The 23,405-nt window shown below is 41.5% G+C and overlaps 1 protein-coding gene across 2 annotated transcripts in view; it reads left to right on the forward strand.

Annotated features, from left to right (window-relative positions):
* Positions 1-23,405, forward strand: part of LOC134225421 (uncharacterized) — an 850,799-nt gene that overhangs the window by 290,898 nt on the left and 536,496 nt on the right. For both annotated transcript variants that reach the window (XM_062705490.1, XM_062705489.1), the window contains one exon: positions 23,025-23,102. The gene's annotated coding sequence lies outside the window, so the exon portion shown is untranslated. The remainder of the gene's footprint in view (positions 1-23,024; positions 23,103-23,405) is intronic.

Below are 23,405 nucleotides of genomic sequence, written 5' to 3' on the forward strand. Positions count from 1 at the left end.
CGACCTCCTTCCCAGTTGGATTCCTTTGTCTCGGCAGCAGCTTACGGAAACTGGTCCTGACGTGAACTCTCTTCCATCTTTCCGTCGGATTACCGGTCCAGGAGGAGCAGCCACCATGAGGAGCAATTATCCAAACATCATTACCTTAGCTGTTGATCCTGCAGCGCAATCCAGAGCAAGAATGGCTGTTTCAACGGCAAACGGCATGCAATCATTTCCGAACAATTCCAACCTGGATTCCATCGAATTAATGTTTACTCAGAACCGAGAGCGCGACGGATGGCAGGATTCCGGATTGTCACTCCAACACACATCGTCGAACGGTTTCCACAGAAATTTGTGCAGAACGGCAATCATGACCGGAGAGTTCCCTGGGAAGAGCGATGCGCTTTCTTTGCCAGTCCCTGAGGTAGGAAGGTGGGAAAAGTTTTCCTTGCGCTTTTGCCGAGTTCATTCCCGGACGACGCTGGAAGCATGCAGATAATGAATGCAATATGGAATGGAAGTTTCAGGCGACTCGAGGATGTGACTCTGCTGGGGTTAAATCAATATGCAGTTTTGGTGCCCGCAAGATAAGTGGTACATTTTCTATTTATCGAACGTGACTGGCGGAAGAAATTAATTCGGAGGATTTGGGAAGTTGTAGTTATAATGAAATGGCTCCTTGATTTTCTTTGGAGCATAGCTCTCGGGTTGTAGTTAATCAAAAAATGTTAAGTTATGTACATTACCCCAAATGTTTTGAGACTGTAAAATTTTATTTATTTTATCCGTTCTAAAATCAAACAATTAGCAAAACTGGTGTTTTTGAACAGGCCCCAGTCGAATCGATGATAGTTTCGCCGGGACAGCTGATGATGATTAACCGAGGAGCCACCACCGAGTAGTGATTCGAACTGAGCTCCTGGTAAACGTTCGGCTGCGAGATGTGGTCGTTTATGTTGGTTATGTATAGGTCAAGGGTTGCGTGGACACCGGACCGACTCAGCCGTTGCACCTGATGGTGCCCTTTCGATTGCCACGACTGTTGCCCCAGCCTTGATGTTTGGTATTCAGGTCGCCGGCAATGATATACTGGCCTTGCCCCACGTAAGCTTGACGATGTCCCTCCGAAGGGCAGCCGATGATGCATCGCCGGCTTTGGCTTGTGTTGGACAGTACACCGCGATGAGTGTGATTGTACCGGCGGAAATGGTCTCTTCGACACCGATGGCCTCGATCATACTCAGCTGGAAGCTTGGCAGCAGACGAAAGTTGATGTTGTAGCGAAGAGCGATGGCCACACCATCTCTCTTGGTCGCCCGGTCGAGTCGCACGATGCGAAAGTCCGGGATGTTGACGTTCAGCTCCGGTTTTGGGTGCGTTTTGGTGATGAACGCCACGTCTATTTCCTTCTCCTCAAGGAAATCTTTCAGCTCAATTGCTTTGCTCTTTGGCGAGCAAGCGTTCCAGTTGACCAGGGCCACTCTAGCAACCATTTTCAATGATGAACATGCTAAGAGTGAAGACCTGGTCAAAACGAGTTTTGCAGCCGCGCAGCCGAGTGACGAGCTGCGCGAAGATCGGCATCAGTTGATCCGGAGTGTAGAGCGGAGCAAATTGATGTGACGGCTTCGTTCTCCGACTGCCGACGGAACCCAGGAGGAGGAAGCGGGGGGCATTCGCTGGTGGATGGTGCCGATGATGCTGAAGCTTGAACCGACGCAGCTGCTGCTGCCAGTCGCTTGGGTGGTTGTAACGGTGGGAGTATTGGAATCGCATGACGGGGTGCCGGGATGGCTGGAAAGTTCACCTCGTTGACTACAGGAACACGGTTCTTTTTTGGAAGGGTCATAGTGGAAGCCTTCTTACGGATTTTCAGGAACTCGTCTCGCTTTGGGCAGTTCTTTGTGGTGGCCCGATGTTTGTGGCCACAGTTGGTGCACTTGGGATCGGCCACCTCCATTTTGTCGCACTCGTCAGTCAGTTGGGGTTCGCCACACTAGATGCAGCGCGGCTTCATGCGACAGTTCATGGTGCCGTGTCCGAAATTGAAGCGGTTGGTGCACTGCGTGACGTCACAGTGCACTGGCCTATATTGCTTCCAGTCAACGACGGTGTAATTTATAACGTCAACCAGCTTCAGGTCCTTCCAGGTAGTGAAGCCGTGCTCCAGATGGATCAGCTAAAGCTGGTCGCGATATCTTCTTGTCTTGTCATGACGAGCGATCTTGTGCACGGCTACTGGCTTCAGTCCGCAACTTTCAAGCTCTGCTTGAATCTCTTCCTTCTTCATGTCGTGGAATCCTCGCAGCAAAGCCTTGAGCGGCTTCGTGTCGGGGTGGTCATGAATGTAGTACACACTTATTTTTTTTTACCGGGATCTCAGCAAAATGTTGAACTTTTACCGAGAATCGCACAGCCGTGCCCCAGCAAACATGTTTTTTGCCGAAATTTCTGTCAAAATTGCTGATAATCAGCAAATAATTTGCCGAAAATCAGCTAACAAACGCTGTTTTTGCCGGAATATAAGTTATTTATTTTGCTGGCGCACGGCTGTGCGGATTTTTGCCGAGCTGCAGAAATAAAAACTGAGTGTGTAGTCATAGTTGTAGACCTCGAGGAACTCCACGACGGATTGATGATGGTCTTTGTTTAATGTTTGCCGGCATCACTTTCACGCCCTCGTTGCAGAGCCGAAAAGTACATTTCAGCCCCTTAGCGTTATCAGCTGGCGAATTTTTGGGCGCAAATACGGCGGATCGCCCTTCATAAACACGTGAGGGCACTTCTACTTCCGCTCCGGTTTCACCTGCGGCAACTGCGATTGCTGCTTCTTCCTCTTTTTTCGGTAGATTGCCGGTATCGTCGATTGGCAACGACGAATATACGTTGCTCTGCAAAAGTTGCTTGGAGGGGTTACCCGCTTACCATCTCTGTATACATATACGATATGTAGCATATCGCGAGAGACTTTTTTTCGCAAGCTGTCATCTAATCTAATCTAATCTCATACTTGCGTAGCCAATACTTGAAAGCATCCTGGAAAATGACGATTTCTGAATTCCGTCATTTTTTCTTTTTTTTGGCCAGGCCAACTACGCAGTATGTACCGCAAAGATGACTCCTAGATATTGAGTGGCTTAAGGAATACCTGAAGTCACTCAATAGCTTGGAATCGAGGGGAAATGAAGAAAGTGTGGACCTCCCGTACCAAACGCTTTCAATAATATAAATACCTAATATATAATAAAAATTATGTACGTGTTTATGTATGCATGTATATGAGTATTTATGTATATATGTATATATGTGTGTATGTGAGTACACTGATAGACAAAAGTATTTGTCCTGTAGATTACAATGAAAATATGACGAATACCTATGGCCATCAGTGTATGTATGTATATGTGTATTTGTGTATGTGTATATGTGAATGTGTGTGCGTTTGTGTGGGTGCGTGTTTAAATATATTTACAGTTTATCAAAGTCTTACCTCTCCTCAATTATTCTGACGCTGAACATGTTTGAGCATTTGCATAGGCTTGAATGAAATATTAGCAAGGGCATTGCCCTTGATAACAATTGATCAACCATGGCATGCACGAACATGCGCGCGTCTCCAGCAGCTGTAGCACTTTTTCAACTAATTTTATTACACTACACAATTGTTTCGGTCACTTCACAGGTTCTATTGTTCTATTTTTGCGCGAAACACCGCACAAAAGTAGAGCGCAAAACCAACCGCACTGGATGACGGTCAAAACGAGACTCTTTTTTTCGCAAGCTGTCATGATAAAGAACTGATATGGGAGGCTATACCTCATTATAAATTTATTTTAAGGACATAGTTGGAAGAGTACCACGATGGCCGTCAATATGGCACCGGACCTTCCACAGGTCGTTACCACACCTCCCGCACTCCTCTCCCACCAACATTCGAATGCATCGAACAGCATCGAACAAAAGTTTAATATTCAAATAACTAACCTGCTCACAGCATATTTATTTACTTCCCGTGATAATTAACATGTTTCTTCGAAGAGTCCTATGCATTTCGGTTCGAATTATAGAATAAATCAGCAGCTTCGTGCCAATTTAATAGCCGTTCGCGATTTGGTGGGCTTATCACTGCACTTCACTTCTTCTCAAGGGGCATTGAAAAAATCAAGTTTTCACACACTTCTCCGCACATGAGCAGCCCGAAATGTTGATGGAATGCCAATTAAACATCAATTTTTGAAATCAGTCACTTGTTTGAAGCGAAAACTTAATATAAACTGCTATTTTTGATCGAAAAAACCGTCTAAAAACTGATCGCGGAGCGAATGTAAACACCGGCAGCGGCAGCAGCAAACTAATATTTAGGGTGGCTCAAAAATTATTTTGCTCCGCCACGCTCAGTCGAATATGTTTTATGTGTTATATGTTTATTCTGGGTGTCTTCCGATGGTTTGGGCTGGTTTGAATAGGGGCTTACAGTGCACAGGTCGTTTCAGGTTCGTATGACAGTTGATATGGCGAGGTTTAATTTTACATTATTCTGATTGTGGCGCTTCGTCATTGGGCCATGTCGAGGGGGGAGACCATATGATTGGATGAAATATTCAAGAGCTTTGACTCCATAGACAATGCATATTGAATTGTCGGTCCGATAGTTGTGAGTCGATTTTATTCGAGATTACCAATCCTTAGCATGATAATTAGGCTTCTCAGAAAGCATCAGTGAAACGTATAATTCAACAAAATAGCCAGAATTTGTCTGTGATATCTATCGCACCAGGAGCAGATACTTCACACAAAAAGTGTGACATGGGAGTGAGCGGGGTATAAAATGCTATTTTTTGCGTTACGTAATCAATGGATCTTTCCCAAGGTGCGGTTTTCATTCAGCTATGTGGGTTCTCTTTTCGCCAGCGTTTGGAAGAGAAGCACTGTAGTCAGTGTAATGAAAGGTTTAGTTTCCCATACTAGCTTTCATTCAAACTTGAACCGGCTTGTGCCCAATCAGTTTTTGTTCAAATTGGCTTTTGGAATACACTCGGAGCATGGGGCGGAATCGATTGAACGTGGTTGAGCTGGGTCGTTTTTTGAACCACCCTACTAATATTATTTGCTTTTTTATAAATACTACACCAATACTACTACAGTATATGACAGTTTTCATTGTACCAATACTTTCAAAGCTTTGTTTTGGTACTCAACCCACCTTCACCTTAAAAAGCTCCAAACGCGGAGAGCATTGGTTCTGATGATGCATTTCAACTTGTTCTACACAGCTGTGCGGCCCCAGCACAAAATGAGCGAGACCATAACTTCTCGGTACTCCCACGTAAACTATCACCACAGACAGGTAGGGGAAGCCAAGCTACTTGTTGGTGGTGTTGGTTAGGGTGGTAGTGCCATCAGATTGAACAAATCGACGTTTGAATCTTTGTTTACAAAATCACATACTTCCTTTTGAATAAGTACCCGAAACTTGTCTTCACAAGTTTGATACATTTGTTATCATGGCTTGTTATGGTTCGGAACAGTTTTTGCCTATCCTTTATCGTTGTTTGTTATCTATTGAGAGCGAGTTCTGTGAAGCTAGGCAGGGAAAGCACCTGCCACCGATCCAATAGGAAATAAAGGTGAGCACCGCCACCCACAGTTTTTGGCGTCAGGCCGCCGCTGATGTTTTGATTGGAGTGTCGCTGATGTATTTAGAATTTCAATCATGGCCTTGAATTTTTTATACCGCCATCGGGGCTGACAATGGGTCTGGGGGTGAGAATGGGTCACCGCTCTCACCGGCAGCCTGGAGGTCGGGTAGCAAAATCCCCCTAAAAGGTCTCTTATATTTTAGCCTTATTGCCCTTAGATACAATCAATATATTTTATAAGCATTCTAAGTACTTAAAACAGTGACCCATTCTCACCCCCATTTAACCCATTCTCACCCCCAACGACGGTACAATGAAATTCCGAGTACCTAGAGTAATTCTCGCAGAAACCGGGCCACTATTTGCACCAGGTTCTCAAAAATGCTTAAATTTATGTTCATTTGAATGTTTTCGACGACTGCGTGCGTGTTGGCTCTTGTTTCGGACAGCAGAACGATCGCGCGATCGGCCGAAATATTGTGTTCTGCATTGCCCGGTCGTCAGCGCCTGTTTTTGTCGTGTTTCTGCTCAGTAAGCAGATAGTTCGCGCGGCCGAGTGAGTAAACAATTGGTGCGTGATCGGACATGTTTCAGGTAGGATTTCACTACCAAATTTTCAAAACGGCGTATCTGCTTTTGTAAACAAACATTCAAACGTCGATTTGACGAATCTGAGCGCACGCCCACGTAAACCAACCCCATCCACACGTAGATGGGGCTTTCTGTTAACTGTTGATGGTGTTCATTTGCGTGGGTGTGCTCTCAGATTAATCAAATCGACGTTTGAATCTTCGTTTACAAAAGCAGATAAATCGTTTTGAAAATTTGGTATTGATTTAGAACATTCGTAAAATCCGAGTTTTTGGTTCTGTTTTCAACGTTCGGCGAAAAAGTGTGCGGTTGAACGTGTTTTGTATGATTGTACGAGAATTCCCCGAAAACCAATTCCCCGAATGCAATTTCCCCGAATGCAATTTCCCCGAATGTAACAATTCCCCGAATGTAACATTTCCCCGAATGGAACTATTCCCCGAAAATAAAGTATCTTAAAGTACTTCTTCCAAACACACCTTCGCAATCACCTGTATGCGTCCGATAAAAGTAGCATTCAAAGATACGTTCAAGAGTGTCTTATTTTAAATTATCAGCTCAATATCCTTTGGTAGTATTATATGTTTTTAATCCTCCAAGATATGTGTGTTAAATTATAAAGATATCAAAGTACAGTGTTTTCCAATGTAGTTTTTTTAAATAGTCGAACAAAGGCTGTATTTGAAAAAATAAAGAAAATCTCAAACGGCAATTTCAATTGAAAGCGTTTTGATAAATATTTTTTCCATCTTCGAAATTAAATTCCTGTCCTGTATATACCTTCTTAAGAAATGTAGGGTAATGGTGGATTTGAATCCTTGTAAACAAAAATATTGCGTTTGCCCGGAATGAGGCAATGGTGAATCTTCAAAAAGAATGCATCTGCTTGGAATAATGCAATCGTAATTGTGTCCCTTCTTCAGTATGTGTTTCCCCAAATAATGAATGTTATTATTCTTTCTTTATTACCGTGTATATGCCCGGAATAATATAATGATCCATTCTTTAAAAGAAGGCATTTTCACGAAGTAAGGAAATGGGTTCTTCAGTAGCCTTGCAAGCAAAGGAGAATGGTTTCCGGAGATGGCTTCTCGGTCCGGTATAAAATGTTTTCGGATTGGAAACTCTCTCGACACCCTGAATAGTGTATCCATTGTACTTGCCACACAAGATACATACTCATGCAATGGCGGGCATAGAAAAGCTTTCAATTAATAACTGAGAAAATGCTAATAGAATACTAAGTTGAAAAGCAGGCCAAGTCCCAGTTGGAATGTAGAGCCATCGAAGAAGAAGAAGAAGAACTTTTTCAGTATGACCTTTGGTGGAATACCGTTTTTTTAGAATGACATTTTCTTAGTTAAGTGCGGTGTAGTATAGCAGCAGTTTTGAAACATATAAATGCTCCATATCTATCCTTTATTATACCTGGCAAGCATGCTCTTTTAGTGAACGAATTATCTCCTCTTCTTGCCTTATTGCGGACAGATATTTATACAGGATAGACGAGTTTATTTAAAGAAAACATTATCTCCTCCATTCGCATTACACCGGCAGACGCCACCATTTAAGGAAGTCATTGTCTCATTCTTTCACTTTATTCCAGACAAACGAGCTCATTTGAAGAAGGGATTATCTATCCTCTTTGCTTTATACCGGGAAAATATATACATTTGAGGAAGACATTATCACTTCCTTTCCCCTAACACCGGGCGATGCTATCACCTAAAGAAGGCATTATCTCCTACAACCGTCGTCTTATACCAGGCAGACGCGTTCATTTTAAGAGGACATTATCTTTTCCCTTTGCTTAAAACCGGGCAAATGCGTTCATCATACCGAGCAAACTTATTTTTCAAAGAAAGGATTATCTTCTTACTTCGCCTTATACCGACCAAATGATTTCATTCTAAGAAAGCATTGCCTTCTTTCAGCGCATTGTCTTCATTATTAATGGCTCCACATTCCACATAGGGGGAAAGACGGCTTTGGCAGGTTTTGTTCTATTATTGGCAGGGGGGTTTTTGTCGACCGAATTTTATGAAATTTGGCCACAATGTTCTTTGATATGCAAAGAATGTTTAGGCCAAATTTGAGCATAGTCAGACATAAAAAAACCCCTGCCAATAATAGAACAAAACCTGCCAAAGCCGTCATTCCCCCTATCTGAAACCTGGGTTGTTCTTCAACTTTCTACACCTTTGCTCGCCACCACCGCTGCTACCCATTGCTTTATGCTGCACTCAAAAAGAAGAGAGAAGCATTCGGGGAAATGTTACATTCGGGGAATTGTTACTTTCGGGGAATTGTTATTCGGGGAAATTGCATTCGGGGAAATTGAATTCGGGGAATTGGTTTTCGGCGAATTGTCGTACAATCGTTTTGTATATGATGGGAAACATTTGTAAGATCCAGGTTACTTTGTCCTCCTTTGGACGGTTTGTAAGTAAATTGATGAATATATTTGAATAATTTTTCAGCATTTACTGTTATTGACAAACGCTCTATATTGTCGAATAGAGCTCCCTATTATTCACCTTACCCACTGACATCTATGAAGGTAGTAAGGGTTCCCTGCATCTTCACTAGTAGGTGTTGAACTAACATTCCTTCCCTTCCTTCCGTGATTGTAAGGACGTGGCCAGGTATACAACTGCTACTATATAGGAAAAGGTACTAATCTCAAGTACAAATTTGCGACAATATACAGTAGATTGCTCAATTGAGCATTGTATAGTTACCCACGATTTGTACAATCACATATGCTATGCTATGCTATTTGAGAGTTTTCGGCGATATATAAAGGATCAGAGTTAAATATCTCAGAAAGGTAGACCCCTCGTTAGTTACGCACGAAATCATTTTTGTGGACCCCTCGATTTTTGTCAATTCTTGACTCACCAAAACTGTCATAACTCCAAAATTGCTCAACCGATCTTCACATCGGTCAGCATATCATTGGAAAGAGGAGGAGTGTGGCCTAAGTTTGTGATAATAAAAATAAAGGCAGCCATATTGAATTTGGATGCCAACTTGGATTTATTTTGTAAACTATTTTTTGTTAGGCTATATTGTTCTTTGTGTCCAAAAATCTCAGGGGTATATTTTTTAATCAAAAGTAATGTCTTTTTCTTATTCTTCAATGGCTCTACATTCCCACTGGAACTTGGCCTGCTTTTCAACTTTTTAGATATTAGCATTTTCTCATTAATTGGAAAAAATCTATTTATGCCGCCATTGCATGAGTATTAGAGAGGGGTCAGGGATTGAATTCAAAAGAAAATATCATGCCCATGGTCAGCCCAACTATAACTTAGAGTCAAATTGACAATCATCGCGCGTTTAAAATAACATTGGTAGTATGGTCAATAGAGTACCAAAGCAAATAACCAAACTCCAATTCGATATTTATGACAACTCAAGACATTTCACTAAAAAGCTCAAAATAATTTTCTTAACAAAATGTATCTTGAGCTTGTTAGTTAGGGTGGAAGTGTAAGTGCGTTCACATTATTTTTCCTTTTTAAACTGCATGCTGCATTTCCAATAAATTTTCACAAACGTCTATTTAATTTGAAATTAATGCTCGCAGGACTGAGATTTTCTAGGTTGTAGGGTAAACTGGGGTAATATGCACCCCCGGGGCAAAACGACCTTTTGGCATTTTTAGCGGTGTTCCAGGAATATTTTCAAGAATGTTTACTACGGAGTTGGTAGTTCGAGATCCGAACTACATGCTCTGTAGTAAATACTATCGAAAAACTGCCGAAAATGTACTCAAAAATGCCAAAGGGTCGTTTTGCCCCGGGGGTGCATATTACCCCAGTTTCCCCTAAACCATTTTCCGTTGGTAATCCTTACGCACCCCGTAGTTTCACAAACTGCAATATATTACAGAGATCGACAAGGCCTCTGTACGCCTAAGAGGCGGTCCCTTTGGCACGCAGGTAGTCTACTTTAGGTTACAGGTTGCGGAAGCCAAAAAGATAATGGAGCGAGGGAAGTTGAAGATCGGCTGGTCAGTATGCCCAGTAACCAAATTCCAGCCGCCTTAAGTGGACAGGTGCTATCGGTGCTTAGAGTTGGGACACAAGTCCTACAACTGTAAGGGCCCAGACAGTGGGATGAGTGGGTCTTCGTGTACCATCGGAGAGAAAAATAAGAATAAGCCGTGCAAGTAACACAGCTGAATCTTAACCACTGTGAAACTGCCCAGCAGCTGCTGTGGCAGTCGGTCTCGGAGTCGAGCAACGACGTCGCCCTCCTGTCCGACCCATACAACGTCCTTGTCGATAACGGCGGACGAGTCTAGGATGGCAGCTATTTGCACGACGGGACGGTACCCGATCCAAGTGATGGTACACTCCTCTGCTGAGGGTGAGGAAGCCGCTGCATCAATCGAAGGGGTCAAGCGTTACTAGAGGCGCTAGCGAAGCAAGCTCGATGCAGTGCTAGTCAATGATGGTTCCGCTAGCACGTTCAGAAGGAACGGGGTCGAGTCATAAATTGACGTAACGTTTGTCAGTCCTGGTCTGACACAAGACTTGGACTGGAGGGTAGACGAGGGCTACATCCATAGTGATCATCTAGCAATTCGCTTCAAGATCAACTATGGCGTGCAACATACGAGGTCCGGGGATCCCTGTCAGGTCCGTGGGTGGAGAACCAATAATTTCGAAGGCGAAGTTTTCACCGCGACCCTGGGACTGGATGCCAACACTGAAGGTCTATGCGGGGATGCGTTGGTAGCTGTCCTATCACGCGCGGGTGACGCCATCAAGGTGAGGATGAAAGAGCAGACCGCCCTGAAGTGTTTCGAACTGCGAAGCTGGCCTTTGACAAGGCCATCAAGAACAGTAAGAGAGCGTGTTTCGACAACCTATGCAAAGAGGCCAACGCGAATCCGGGAGGTGACGCCTCCAGGATAGTGATGGCTAAGACCAAAGGGTGCTCTTCACCCCCCGAACAGTCCCCGGATAGGTTGGCGAGGATTATCGAGGTACTCTTCCCGTCCTGAACCACAAGTCCCTGGCCTCCTACACCGCAAGGTAATATGGATGCGGCCGAAATGGTGGCTCCGGTGACGAACGAAAAGTTACTCGCGGTGGCCAAATCCCTGGTAACTACAAACCATTTTCCGACGGTCTTCGAGACGCGTCTAGTGATTTTGCAAACCACAACCCATTTTCCGACGGTCTTCGAGACGCGCCTTGTGATTGTGCAAACTAAAATATATCTTTCTTCATAATTTAGCCATGAAATCAGCGACAGACGCGTCTCATATTTTTGATAGAAAAATTATACATCTGAGATTTTTGGACTCAAAGCACTCTACACAATCTTTAAATAATTACGAAGAAGCTCCTGAAAACCGCGAGTGATTTAGTCAAAAAACAAAAATTTATACCTTTATGAAAAAAGTTGATTTTTTTACTGGGATGAAACGCGCCAGCCTGCTGTTATACTTGCAGAATCGATTGGATCGAAGTGCTTCGATTTACTTCATTTGTCCGATACTCGTTTCGAAATTAACCAAAATTAACGAATTTGGAACTCAATAGACATCTCCGATCGATTTTGTATGTGAACTTGTTGGGTGGCGCGGGCTAAGTTTTCCAACGATGTATTAATATTCAATATTAGTGGATGCGAACCTAGCGAGAAAATAGTTTCCAAAAATATTATTATTACAAATAGAGGTCACACTTTTTCATTTTCCAACGATATGTTGTCCTTTTAGATCGGTTGAGAAATGTTGGAATTATGCCAGTTTTGGTGAGTCAAGATATTTCTTTCTTTATGAATGAGGCATTTTTGAGAACCTCGTGCAAATAGTGGCCCGGTCTCAGCGAAAATTAGTCAGTAGGGTTTATGACTTTCCAACGACCATATTGCTTGGTTTTGTAGCTGAGATCCCCACAAAATTGCCATTATCCCTAATTTTGGTCTGCCATCTTGGATTCTAAAATGGCGTCAAACATCGATTTTCGAATTCTATTCATCGATCACGAGTGATGTCTCGAGATATACAAATGATTTTTGAAATTATCATTCTTCCAATATATACTCTAAGTATTTTCCCTTGAAAACATTTTAAGAAACCGGGTGAAAACCAACTTCCGCGTAAAAAAGACATTTTCAAAAATTTACCAAAAATATATTTTTTCCCGATTTTTAAGTATTTTGTGACCTCTTTTGAAATATCGCTTAGGAAAAACTTTTTGAAAATCCGCTTAAAAAACCGCACAAATCCAAAAATTCTCATAAAAAAGTCGCGTAAAAACCGCGTAAGTGACCCCAGTGTATCATCATGTTGGCTTTATGATATATGAAAGCGAAAATGGGAACTTGGCTTAGAAACCTCTCTGTTAATAACTGTGCCTAAGTGCTTAATGCTGATATGAGCTCAAGATCTGAAAATAAAAAATCTCTCCATCGTTTCACCACATGGGTGATAAAAACGGAATATCACAGGAATATATGAAACTCTTTTCTATTCGGGAAGTAACCTATAACTGGAGATCCAATCCAATTTAATTTCAGGTCTGAAAACCAACGTTATCCGGACAATCTAAGAATCGTTCGCCTTGCTATCACAAATATTGACCAGCACCCAATCGTAACATAAATTCTGGGCATACTACTATTGCTTTCGGAAATGTGCGAGTTGGAAATTCGTTGCGGGATGCACATTTTATTACAATCCCATTTCGGAAAAATACAGCACTCTTTGGCTTGCATTGCTTCTCTTGCCTGTGTTTAACGTTTTACCAGTTGTGTTGTTCACAAGGTTTTACTGAAAGGTCATATGCTCACTTGTTCACTTAAGTAATGCTTGTTAGTTAGGGTGGAAGGGTAAATTTGTTCACATTATCACTCCTTTTCAAATTCCATTCTGCTGCATTTTCAATAAATTTTAACAAAAGTCTATTTTGTTTGAATTTTTTATTTCACTTTTCAACATAAAGTTACGAAGTTTAAATACCTAATCGATATGAAAAATCTCCTAGCGATTGGTAGTCAAAATATCGTTTCAATTTCTACACAAGAAAAGCACCATCTTGACAGGTTGGATTGTTTCTCCTTTTTCTCACATCATTCCACTATTTGGCATTCAATTGTTGCATCGGTTTTGCATTTTTACTAACTTCTCCCCAAAAGCACAGCAGGGATCGCAGATCCTGTATGAATTGGGGAATATTTTCCGATCTGCACGCTTACAAAGAGTGTCAGTGGATAAGCGGAATTTCAAACGGAATAAACTAATGCTCACTCGGAATGGCGCGGACAGAAAGAAAATGGTGCAACCAAATGAATACGCGATGTGGTGATCGTAACATAGGAAAAAATGTGGGAGGAAACTAGGGTGTATCCAAATTCGGTTTCAAAGTCTTTCATTATTGGATGACAAATGAAAAAAAACTCAAAATCAAATTCACCATCGCGCTTTTGAAGGAAATTCCTTAGAAATATATGACATCGAAACATGAGGTATCTTTCGGACTCGACAAAATAAGTAAGTCAAATTTGGGGGTAGAATCTGTACATGAGAAAACTAAAACAGAGTCTTTCCCCTAGCTAATGGATTTTCGCAGTCAGAACTGCCACACTGTGTTCAGTCAAGAGAGAAGGGGGCGAAAAAATGAAACAATTTTCAGCATGAATAAATTCATAAATAAAATTTAAATTTTAAATGTGTATCCCCACTCGTATGCCGGCGAGCCTGGGAAACCCGAAAAAATGAATGTCTGACTGACTACAACGAGCCAAAAAAAGTACATATCTCTTCTCTTCCGTCCCAGACGAGAATGACAGCAGGAGCAGGAACAAAAAAAAATGGAAATGTATCTTCCAACCCCGACATGATGGTGGACTTTGTAGTCGTTCTCTCTTGCGCGGGGGGGATTTATGGAATGCCTACCGAGGTGATATCCTTTCGCCAGGATCCATGAATAAATTTACCATCGCCAATCGGAAAAACATTCGCGTGTGGGAATGTTAATTTCGAAATGTCTCCCCGAACGAGTTCAGCTGTGGCGTGAATCCATCACACTCAGAACAGCCAGAACATAAATCCCAAAACAATTAAATTTCTAGCCCCACGTGTGTGTGGTGACACACAGTGATGCCACTCCATACAAAACACGGAAAAAAGTCTTTTCAATCACTTTTTGTCAACCGATTATCTCGCAACAGGTTGCATTCGATGCGGAACATTGTCCCATTGCTTTGCAATTGAAATTTGGCCGGATAGGACTATGGGCTCATAAGCAATGGCCAAAATACATTTTTTTTCATACAAAAAAATGCATCACTCATTTTTATCCATACTTATCCTCAACCGACTCGCTCGCAACAATGTGTTTCAAAACAAAATCCTGTTCCATTGTTTCTTATTAAAAATTGGTCAGATCGGACAATGGGATCGGAAGTTATGGCCAAAATACTAATTTCATTATTACAACAAACACAAAATCATTTTTTTTGGCACTTATGTCCATCCGATTTGCTTGCAACAAGTTGCGTTCGGCGAGGAATTGTATAATGCACATAAACAAATTTGAAAAAATAAGACCTATCCACACATTTGTGTTATTTTAAACTTTTCTTACATATTTCTCAACACTTTTGAACGAACGAGAAAGGCACCATCACCGATAGGTGGATTAATTAGGGGTTTTGTGCTTGAGATTGCTTTACGTAGCTTTTTTAAGACAGTGATATATAAAACTTGTCATGACGATTTTATGAACCTGAAATAAGCCTTAATGATCAGAGTTATTCAATATGATTCAATTTGATTCAATTATATGGTATTTGTGCAAGCATTGTATGTACTAAGAACTGAGGTAAGCTCCCTCGCAGCAGAGCGCTTTTTTCGAACTAAAACGTGTATAACTCGGAATTGGGCAGGGATTTTCCTTATCACAGCTGACAATCTCTTTCAAGTTTATCAAGGAATTTCGTGAACCTACTTTTCCCCAAATTTGAATGAATGTCTCAATACTGAACTATTGTACAACTGAAATTTTTGCTTCTCAACACCTCTCTCCAATGATTGATTTGAAATATAAAAGAACCGAATTTTGCAAAACCCAACTGACAAAAGTTTCTATATTTTTCAATGATGATTTTGATGTGATAATAAGTATATGTAACCGCATGAAATTTTGCAGGAATGTCTTTCTACTTCAATAAAGTTTTCCAAATTCCATACAAAAATTACCATTTTGGGACTTTGAAAGAGCGGCTCCAGAAATTTCTCCGGATATTTCTCCAGGAATTGCTTTGATTTTTGTTCCAGGGATTTCTCCGGAAATTTCTTTAGTAATTTCTCCGGATATTCCTCAAGAAATTCCTTCTAACGTTTTCCTAGGAAATTCCTCCGGAAGTTCCTCCGGAAGTTCCTCCAGGAATTCCTCGGGCAGTTCCTCCAGGAATTCCTCCGGAAGTTCCTCCAGGAATTCCTCCGGAAGTTCCTCCAGGAATTCCTCCGGAAGTTCCTCCAGGAATTCCTTCGGAAGTTCCTCCAGGAATTCCTCCGGAAGTTCCTCCAGGAATTCCTTTGGAAGTTCCTCCAGGAATTCCTCCGGAAATTCCTCCAGGAATTCCTCCGGAAGTTCCTCCAGGAATTCCTCCGGAAGTTCCTCCAGGAATTCCTCTGGAAGTTCCTCCAGGAATTCCACCGAAGTTCCTCCAGGAATTCCTCCGGAAGTTCCTACAGGAATTCCTCCGGAAGTTCCTCCAGGAATTCCTCCGGAAGTTCCTCCAGGAATTCCTCCGGAAGTTCCTCCAGGAATTCCTCCGGAAGTTCCTCCAGGAATTCCTCCGGAAGTTCCTCCAGGAATTCCTCCGGAAGTTCCTCCAGGCATTCCTCCGAAAGTTCCTCCAATAATTCCTCCGCAAGTTTCTCCATGAATTCCTCCGGAAGTTCCTCCAGGAATTCCTGGAGGAACGTCCGAAGAAATTCCTGGAGGAATGTCCGAAGGAATTCCTGGAGGAATATCCGAAGGAATTCCTGGAGGAATATCCGAAGGAATTCCTGGAGGAATATCCGGAGGAATTCCTGGAGGAATATCCGGAGGAATTCCTGGAGGAATATCCGAAGGAATTCCTGGAGGAATATCCGAAGGAATTCCTGGAGGAATATCCGAAGGAATTCCTGGAGGAATATCCGAAGGAATTCCTGGAGGAATATCCGAAGGAATTCCTGGAGGAATATCCGAAGGAATTCCTGGAGGAATATCCGAAGGAATTCCTGGAGGAATATCCGAAGGAATTCCTGGAGGAATATCCGGAAGAATTCCTGGAGGAATATCCGGAAGAATTCCTGGAGGAATATCCGGAGGAATTCCTGGAGGAATATCCGGAGGACTTCCTGGAGGAATATCCGGAGGAATTCCTGGAGGAATATCCGGAGGAATTCCTGAAGGAATATCCGGAGGAATTCCTGGAGGAATATCCGGAGGAATTCCTGGAGGAATATCCGGAGGAATTCCTGGAGGAATATCCGGAGGAATTCCTGGAGGAATATCCGGAGGAATTGCTGGAGGAATATCCGGAGGAATTGCTGGAGGAATATCCGGAGGAATTCCTGGAGGAATATCCGGAGGAATTCCTGGAGGAATATCCGGCGGAATTCCTGAAGGAATATCCGGCGGAATTCCTGAAGGAATATCCGGAGGAATTCCTGAAGGAATATCCGGCGGAATTCCTGAAGGAATATCCGGCGGAATTCCTGAAGGAATATCCGGCGGAATTCCTGAAGGAATATCCGGAGGAATTCCTGAAGGAATATCCGGAGGAATTCCTGAAGGAATATCCGGAGGAATTCCTGAAGGAATATCCGGAGGAATTCCTGAAGGAATATCCGGAGGAATTCCTGAAGGAATATCCGGAGGAATTCCTGAAGGAATATCCGGAGGAATTCCTGAAGGAATATCCGGAGGAATTCCTGAAGGAACATCCGGAGGAATTCCTGGAGGAATATCCGGAGGAATTCCTGGAGGAATATCTGGAGGAATTCCTGGAGGAATATCTGGAGGAATTCCTGGAGGAATATCCGGAGGAATTCCTGAAAGAATATCCGAAGGAATTCCTGAAAGAATATCCGAAGGAATTCCTGAAAGAATATTCGGAGGAATTCTTGAAAGAATATCCGGAGGAATGGCACAATTCCTGGAAAAACATTGGAAGGAATTATTCGAGGAATGGAGCAATTCCTGGGGAAACATTGAAAGGAATTTCTTGAGGATTATCCGTAGAAATTCCTGAAAAAATTTCCGGAGAAATTCCTGGAACAATAATCAACGCAATTCCTGGAGCAATATCCGGAGAAGTTTCTGGAAAGGTATTCGAGGAATTCCCGGAGGATTATACGGAGGAGTTTCTGAGGGGTTCCTGTAGAAATTTTAAGAAGAATGCATGGAGGAATTCCTGGAAGAATATCCAGAGAATTTTCTATAGGAGTTCCGGAAGAATCCCCGGAGAAAGATTTGGAGGAATATCCGGAAAAATTTCTAGAGGAATATCCGGAGGTATTCTTGAAGGAATATTCGAAGGAATTTCTCCAGGAATTCCTCAGAAAACTCTTCCAGGAATTTCTCCTTGAGTTCCTCCAGAAATTCTCCAGGTTCCTTCTGGAATTCCTCAGGAGATTCCTTCTGGATTTCTTCCGGAAGTTATGTACCTCCTGGAATTCCGCCGGAAGTTCTTTCCAGAATTCCTCCGGAAGTTTATTTCGAAATTCTGGAATATCTTTGGAAGTTCCTTCTGGAATTCTTCCGGAAGTTCCTTTTAGAACTCCTCAAAAGTTCTAGAACTCCTCCGGAAGTTTTTTTTCGGAATTTCTGCGGAAGTTGCTTCGTAAAATCCGGAGTTCTTCCAAGAATCCCTTTGTTCCTCTAGGTATTTCTGGTAGACCAATTGATACGAACTCCAACACAGTTTGGAAATTTTTGAACTTCTGGTTTAGATGAGATGCGAATCATATACGCGAGCTCTACGGATGTGTATGGACATGACTGGTCAATGTCAGATTTTTATCAAGCGTAGTTGACCTGTTAAACCAATTGTTCCAAACTTCCCAATAGTTTGGACAACCTAGAATATCTGGTTTGAGTATAACTAAAACGAAATTTGTAAGCGTGATGTCTACGGACATGTAGTTCCATTAATTACGTAACGCAACAATTGGGCATTTTCAAAATGGGCATTGACGTCAAAGTTATATTGGGCGCAGTTGACTTGATAGACATCTGAACATCTGATATTGGTATAACTAAGTTCCAAATCGTATATATGGGCTCTACTGACTTGTATGGATATGACTTATTGCTGTTAGATTTGTACCGAGCGCACCTGGTAGACCAATTGATCCAAACTCCATAACTATTTGGAGAACCTGAAACATCTTGTTTGGCTATAACTGTGCTGCAAATCATACGCGTGAGCTCCAAGAAATTGTGTGGACATGACTGGTCGATTTCAGATAGCTATCGAGCGCAGTTGGTAGACCATTTGTTCTAAACTCCAGAACAGTTTTGAGAACCTAGAACATCTGGCTGGGATATAACTGAGTTGAAAACCATACACGTGGGCTCTTCGGATGTGTGTGGACACGACTTGTCAATTTCAGATAGCTATCGAGCGTAGTTGACCAGGTAGACCGATTTATCCAAACTTCAGAACAGCTTGGAGAACCTGAAACATCTGGTATGGGTATAACTGTGCTGCAAATCATACGCGTGGGCTCTTAAGACTTATTTGGACATGATTGGTCGATTTCAGATAGATATCGAGCTCAGTTGACTTGGTAGACCAATTGATCCAAACTCCTAAACAGTTTGGAGATCCTCGAACATCTGGTTTGGGGAAAACTGAGTAGAATATCATTCCCTTGGCCTCTACTGACGTACATGGACATGACGAGTTTCCTTTCGCACGGGTTTCCGTAGTTTTCATCGTCAATATTTGCATATCATCTTTCATCAGTATACTGCCGTAATCTGAAAAAGTGACGTATACGCCATTTTCCAAAAATGGTGTTAACGAGTAATGCTCATCGAGCTCTTTAAAAGAAAAATGGAAATATTGTAGGTTGTAATTTGGCGCATACGTCACTTTGACAGATTACGGCAGTATGGAGGTCATTTTGGAGTCGCTAGGGATGTCCAGAAGAAACATTTTGTTGACACATAGTATAGTCAATTCTAGAATACTGTTTTAAAAAAAAAATAAGCTGTAAGTGTTTTTATGACTGAAGTATGTCATGTAAATCGAAATTTACTATATTTAAAAAAAAACATCCATACTCACGCCCCTCTAGGGAAAAAGTGAGCATCCCTAGAAACATATCATTCAAGTATGGTGAAACTAGATGAGATAGGTAAGAAATCCGTAAAAGAATTGTGAAAATCGGTCAAAAGACGCTTGAGATACAGCTGTTTGAAAATTTATTCCCATGATTTTCTGATAACTGTATTCGACGTGTGCTTATGCTTACTTCAAGAATGTTATGAAGAAAAATGCTATTTGCGCAGATTTGCGCAAAACAATCATCATATCCCCGAAATGCTTAATAAATAAGCTTTGAAATAAGCTCAGTTCGGCATGCGTGCGATTGCGTGCTCATAGTTAAAAACCAGGTTGAACAATATCATGTCTTCGCCATGCATGTTACAAGCAAATTAAAAAAACATTTTTGATTTGCCATTGGATCGACATGATGCACCCCGTGCAATTTTCATCCAATCTTCGTGAAATTTTGAGGAAAGACATTTCAAACATTATGAAAAATTATAAAAATACTTTCGAAACTGTACGCTGAACTTAATTTTTTTCACTTTTTTCCGCCTTCCCGGGCAGAAGCCATAAACAGAATAACAAAACATGATATGGACTTGATTGATATAAGAGATAAAAGAACAGGCAACAATATCAAACATTTGCACCGAAATATCATTTAAATATCAAGATATGCTATGGATAAGAACAAACCAATGGCACTTGATATCGATCACTTATTACAAATAACATATCTTGATATCCTCATGATATTTTAGTGCAAAAATTTGATATTGTCGTCTGATCTTTTATCTCTTATATCAATCATGTCCATATCTCATTTTGCTATCTTATCAACATTTGATATTACTGAGCTATTTTCGTCTACTCGGGTTGGCATCACTGTGTGACACGGCGTTTCAGGAACTCATCACGATAGTAAGGTAGCAGATGTTTAATCGTACTATCGTAGTCCTTATTATGTTAGTAAAAATGGTGAAGTGTAGTTCGATATAAGATGAAAAAAAAATGAATACATTTTTTCAGTCAAATCAATAAACTGACTACTCTAACACCAAATCCTACTTCACCAGGAAGACGATACCGGTTAAGATTTTGGCCGCTCCAGTTCCCAATTTGGCTACTCCAGAAAACTTAATTCTTTTCGTCAGCTTAAATCCAATAATCATGTCGCTTATCGGAAATCAAAAATACCCATTTTTACAAACAAAGCTAAAAATACTAATTATTACTAAATTTCTAAGATGAGATCAACCAGCCGGGATTGGAAGAGTCATTTTGAAGGAAAAAAAATCTTATCTTGGGACGATTATTAAATATAAAATATATCCATAGTGAGGAATCCTCACTGAGGATTCACCACCCCCTGACCGTGAACATGTAAACAAGCCGGGCGAAAACATCTTTCCGCTCCATCTCCATCTGGGAATTTCCCGCTCCAGCTGAGTTGGGTAGATTTTGGTGCCCAGCACGGGTGGGCTCATGGCGACTTCCCCAAATGGGTGCCAAAAATGTTCCACTGGTCTCGAAATTCCGCAAAAAGAAACACCGACCAACAACATGCAGGTCAACAAGTGATGTTTCGACCGGAGAGGAAGTGGTTCTCAAACATTTCACCCAAGTATTTGGAGTATTTAAATTGAAAATTATTTCAATAGCTTAAAAGCACAAATCTGAACAAAGAAGAATACCCCCCAAACATTGAAAGCAAATAAAGGGTTTATTCCATCAAAAATAGAATTCTTCAGCTAAAAAACTAGTTTATTTAGCCTAAAGCGTGTTTTAGAACGATAATAGCGGAATACACCCCATCTAATTGAATTTTTTTGATAAGAAAATTATTTTGAGCTTTTTAGTGGAATGTCTTCACTTGTCATAAGACGCGTTAATACAATCCCATTGAATTCCACCACTTAATTGTATCTTGACAGATACGTATTTCGACCTCAACAGTCGAGTCAAGTACGAGACACTGAAGACGGCATTACTGTTGAGGTCGAAATACGTATCTGTCAAGATACAATTAAGTGGTGGAATTCAATGGAATTGTATTAACTCGTCTTATGACAAGTGAATTTTTTTGTTGATAACTTTTTAATAAAATTAATGTAATCATAAATCTTTATCTGAATTAGACGGTGCTTGTCCTCAATATCATGTTGCACCTCTGTGAAAAAATATCTAATCTGGCCATACTGAAGAAGCAATTGCAGGCGCTAGAGTTCGTGCATTTCTGGCTTCATCGGTTTTAGACTGGCAATATTAATATTATTATTATTTAATCAGACTAAGGCCGAAATGGCCTGTGCGGTATATAAGAGTCTTCTCCATTCGGCTCGGTCCATGGCTATTGGCTACACGTCGCCAACCACGCAGTCTACGGAGGGTCCGCAAGTCATCTTCCACCTGATCGATCCACCTTGCCCGCTGCGCACCTCGCCTTCTTGTGCCCGTCGGATCGTTGTCGAGAACCATTTTCACCGGGTTACTGTCCGACATTCTGGCTACGTGCCCGGCCCATCGCAGTCGTCCGATTTTCGCGGTGTGAACGATGGATGGTTCTCCCAACAGCTGATGCAATTCGTGGTTCATTCGCCTCCTCCACGTACCGTCCGCCATCTGCACCCCACCATAGATGGTACGCAGCACTTTCCTTTCGAAAACTCCAAGTGCGCGTAATATTAATATTACTATTGCTTTTTACAAAATTTGATTTGCCCTGGCTCGGGAAAAATAAAGATGTTGTTGTCGACCATTTTCCCAACAACATTGAGAAACACTGAAGCTGGCCTCGCATCGATTGCGTCCAAAGTGCAGATTTGGCGTATAACCGTGCCTTGTGGATGTTGTTTCTACTTCTAGGATCATGGTCAGGATGGTTTGAGGGCGGTGGAAACGTGTTCCCCAAAATTAGTTCCCTTATCCGTCCCGGTCCGAACGTGCGTTATTTTGTACCATGAAAGCTCCTGCTATTATTGTGTAGAAGCTTGTATGTGGCTGTGGTCGGTCGAACGTGTTGTGCACCGAGATGGGTACCTGCATAAATTGGACCGATACAGCTTGTTTTGGTTGAAGGTCTGAGATGTGGTGAATCAGATGGATAAATAATCTGCCGTTCAACAAAAACTTGCGCTAAATTAAATAACAAAAATAGTTATCTACCTAATCGATTTACATGTCATATTTTAGCGTGGTGAACACAGCTTTAAAAACGTTGTATAACACTACTGGTAATAATTTGTGTGAACACCCCTAGCGACTCTCAAGTTGTAATACGTTATGCACATTTTACATTTTTCACACTTAGTAAACGTAATTATTACTAATCCGATTTACTCTTCCGCACTTTGTAAATCATCCAATCTCACTCAAATAAGAAAGCAGTTGGGGATTGAACAGTTACCTGCATTGTTTAATTTAAGTTCATTTTGGCTTATTTAACTCAAATTTAATTCAAATACAGGTATTTTTAATGTTAACATACCCTTTTCTCCACATTCACAGGTACCCCTATTGGAATACACAAGCAACTTCGTGGTGTAAGAAAATTTTTCTTACGTATGGGAACAACAACATCTTGAGGTAAAAGTTTCATTTAAGAACATGATTCTATACTAGCTTTACAATAATTGGAAAAATAAACTTGATACTACATCCTTTCATTCAGTGTTGAAAAAATAATTCTCATATCTCAATTATCGAGATCTCCTCTAGAAGAAAGGGATGCATATTTCAGAAACACTGTGCCACTAAAGTACCCTCGCGTTACTAACTTTAGTTCACGCGCTGTACAAATGGTTTATAATTGAAGTTCTACGTTTCTCTGATTCACAGAAAATTAAACTTATTGATTAGACATATTGTTTCTTGCAACATGATGTAATG

The sequence above is a fragment of the Armigeres subalbatus genome, chromosome 3 (assembly GCF_024139115.2).
Source record: "Armigeres subalbatus isolate Guangzhou_Male chromosome 3, GZ_Asu_2, whole genome shotgun sequence".
Classification (NCBI taxonomy): Eukaryota; Metazoa; Arthropoda; class Insecta; order Diptera; family Culicidae; genus Armigeres; species Armigeres subalbatus.